Genomic DNA, 4136 nt, shown 5'->3' on the forward strand with positions numbered 1-4136 from the left:
AGAGTTAGAGCGAGCAGGGGTGCAAAATCTAGCTTCTTGGCAGCTAACTGGGACCACCAGGAGCTTACCTCTGAGAGCAGCAAGACTTGAGACCCCAGGAGGCTAGAGAGCATAGACCTTGGGTGCAAGAGTGGAGCTGAGAGAGGCAGAGGACAGTGGAAGCAACTCAGCACACTGAGACTCGGGGGGAGAACCTCAGGCAGAGGAGCAAGTGTGGGTCAATTTCCGGGCTCTGGGCAGCTGACTGGGACTGCTGGGGGCTTGACCCTGAAAACATCTAGAATAGAGACCCCAAGAGGATGGGGAGCACAGACCTTGGGTGCAGGAATGAAGCTGAGAGGGGCCATGGACAGCAGAGGCCTAGCAGACAGTGGAAGCCAGGAGACTTGAAAAGTAGCCTTAGTCAAAAACCGCTCCTTAGCTCTATACACAGAGAGTCTGCCTGCCTTACTCAGGCTTCTGGCTGAGAAAGTATAATGATGACAAGAAATAACCACCAAAAAAAACCAAGAAAAATTAGCTCTAACACTTGATAACTTTTGCACAGAAAAAAAAAAACCCAGAAAGCAGAGGACAAGCAATTAAAGGCATCTAATTCTTCCCCAAAAAATGAAAATTGGTCACAAGCTCTTGAAGAGTTCAAATCTGAGATCATGAGAAAGATGGAAGAGATCTGGCAAGAAAAGTAGGGAAAAGTTCAAAAATAAAATAACAGTTTAAAAGGCAGAATTTTGCCATTGGAAATTGAGGTTCAGAAATAAAATGAAATGATAAGCAAATTGAAGACCAGAAATGACTAGCTAGAGGCCATGAAGAGCCAGATAGACCAGACAGAAAAGGAAAAACAAAAGATTATAGCCAAAAACCAGTGTTTAAAGGCTAGAATTGGGCAAGTAGAAGCCAGTAATCTCACAAGACAGCAAGAATTTAAAAAAACAAAAAGTCAAAAGACTGACAAAATAGAAGGAAACATGAAGTATCTCAATGAGCAGATGACAGATCAAGAAAACAAGTCTAGAAGAGACAACTTGAGAATTATTGGTCTCCCGGAAAAATCAGAGACAAATAGAAATCTAGATATCATACTACAAGAAATTATCCAAGAAAACTGCCTCAATGTCCTTGAACAAGAGGGCAAAATAGACATTGAAATAGCCCATAGAATACCCTCTACACTAAATCCTGTTATGTAGGGATTCCATGCTGCAATCTCTACATAAAAATCCTCAGAAGACAACCCCCAGGGATATAATAGCCAAATTCAAAAGCTTCCAAGTTAAGGAGAAAATATTATAAGAAGCCAGAGATAATTCAGTTATCAGGGAACACCAATCAGGATTACACAAGATCTGGCAGCCTCCACACTACAAGACTGTAAGGCTTGGAACATGATATTCAGAAAGTCAAGAGAATGGGGTCTACAACCAAGGATCACCTACCCATCAAAACTGACTATATACTTCCAGGGGAAAGTATGGACATTCAATAAAATAGAAGATTTCCAACTATTTAAAAGAAAAGACCAGAACTAAATGGAAAGTCTGATATCCAAGTACAAAAACCAAGAGAAACATGAAAAGGTAAATAAGAAAGAGAGGGGAAAGAAATAAAACTCTCATCTTTAAATTTCCTTCTTCAAGGGCTTCAATAAGATCAAATTATTTATATGTCTATATGGAGAAATATGTGTAATTCTAAAAAATTGTACTCACTATTATAGAAATTAGAAGAATTAGTCATAAGGAGAGGTTGGAGTACTAAATGGTCTAAGATGATATGAGGGAAAAAAGTGGGGGGGGAATATAAGATGGCACCAAGAGACACTTGAAGGAATAAGAAAAATAGGATAATCTATACCACACAAAAGGACATGGGAAGGGGAGGGGATGAATACTATTAAAAGAAGGAGAGGAAGAGAATCTTAATAGGAAATACTTAACCCTTACTCTCAGTAGAATTAATCCTGAGAGGGAAGAGGAGCTAGATCCATTGGGATATCAAATTCTATGTAACCCTACAGATAAAGTCAGAAGGGATAAACCAAGGGAGTTTATAAAGGGAGGGAAAGAGTGTGGGTAGGGAATTCATTAGGGCTTAAAAATAATAAGAGGGGAATAAAAAGGGAGGGGGTGGAAAGGGAAGTAAACCAAGGGAGGGGAAAAAGGGGACTGATTTAAAACAAACCACTGGTTTTAGAATGGGTAAATGACTTGAATATAAAGAAGGAAATTATAAGTAAATTAGGTGAGCACAGAATAGTATACTTGTTAGATCTCTGGGAAAGGAAAGATTTTAAAACCAAGCAAGAGTTAGAAAAAATTATAAAATATAAAATAAAAAATGTTGACTACATTAAACTAAAAAGGTTTTGTACAGACAAAACCAACGCTACCAAAATTAGAAGGGAAGCAACAAATTTAGAAATATCTTTATAACAAAAAATTCAGACAAAGGTCTAATTAATCCAATATGCAAGGAGCTAAATCAACTGTACAAAAAAATCAAGCCATCCCCTAATCGATAAATGGGCAAGGGACATGAATAGGCAATTTTCAGATGAAGAAATCAAAACTATCAATAAGCACATGAGAAAGTGTTCTAAATCTCTAATAATTAGAGAAATGCAAATCAAAACAACTCTGAGGTATCACCTCACACCTAGCAGATTGGCTAAAATGACAGCAGGGCAGAGTAATGAATGTTGGAAAGGATGTGGCAAAACTGAGACATTAATGCATTGCTGGTGGAGTTGTGAACTGATCCAACCATTCTGAATGGCAACTTGGAACTATGCTCAAAGGGCTTTAAAAGACTATCTGCCTTTTGATCCATCCATAGCACTGCTTCGTTCATACCCCAAAGAGATAATAAGGAAAAAGACTTGTACAAAAATATTTATAGCCACACTCTTTGTGGTGGCAAAAAATTGGAAAATGAGAGAATGTCCTTCAATTGGGGAATGGCTGAACAAATTGTGGTATCTGGTATACTATTGTGCTCAAAGGAATAAAGAACTGGAGGAATTCCATGTGTTCTGAGGAAGATTAGGTAGTAATTAATTAAGTATTAAGGATGTACCTAGCAGGAAGGGCTAGAGCTGGAGCATTCGAAGATGGAATGAAGGAGCAGGAAGGGGCTTGTGCTCTGAGAGAGACTCCATTAGGGGTTGGCATCAAACTGTTGTTAGCCCTGGGAGATCTCAGAGTAAAGGACACCCTGCATCCTGATTTCCCTGGGATCCTGTGTGGTGGTGGCATCTAGCAAGTGGACAAGACCTACAGAGCAGCACCAAGGGAAGAGGAGGAGTTTGGGATCTGGTGGACAGCATCTCAAGCACACCCTCTCTACTTGGTACCTTGGACCATCTTGGCTTTTGGCATCCTGAGATCATCTGTGGATTACTGTGAGAAACCCTGTAGCCACCCTCAGTCCTTAGCTGTGCTGGTCAAGCCTGGCAGGAACCAGGTCTGATGCAGCCCCCCAGAGACTCCATTACTGCTCCTTTGGCCCTGTTTGCTTAGATCACTAAGATTAGAGTAGAGAAGTCCTCCCCTTGCCCTGTGGTTTTGCCCTTTAGGTTTTAAGTATAGAAATCCCTTTCCCACCTTTTAGTTGAACATAATTAAAACTGCTAAAACCTTTACCTTGCCTGTTGATTCCATAAACCCCAGCCTAGTGGTGAGCTGGGTGATGGTTGAGGCCAACTGCCATTCCTGTGTTAAACCAGTGAACTCTGATCTCACTATCCTGGTCCAGTCTCTCCTTCAACCCAGTGTGTGTACCCACAACTATTTAGATTTATTGTAACATCCCTGGTGCCCTCCGTTATCTTTTTCACACATGTGAACTGGAATGACCTCTAGGAATTGATGTAGAGTGAAAGGAGCAGAAGCAGGAGAACATTGTACACAGAGACTGATACACTGTGGTACAATCGAACATAATGGACTTCTCTACTAGCAGCAATGCAAGAATCCAGAGCAAGGCTGAGGGACTTATGAGAAAGAAAACTAGCCACATTCAGAGGAAAAGCTGTGGGAGGAGAAACACAGAAGAAAAACAACTGCTTGAACACATGGGCTGATGGGGATATTATTGGGGATGTGGACACTAAACGATATCTCTAATCCAACTAT

Source organism: Gracilinanus agilis, chromosome 1 (assembly GCF_016433145.1).
Source record: "Gracilinanus agilis isolate LMUSP501 chromosome 1, AgileGrace, whole genome shotgun sequence".
Classification (NCBI taxonomy): Eukaryota; Metazoa; Chordata; class Mammalia; order Didelphimorphia; family Didelphidae; genus Gracilinanus; species Gracilinanus agilis.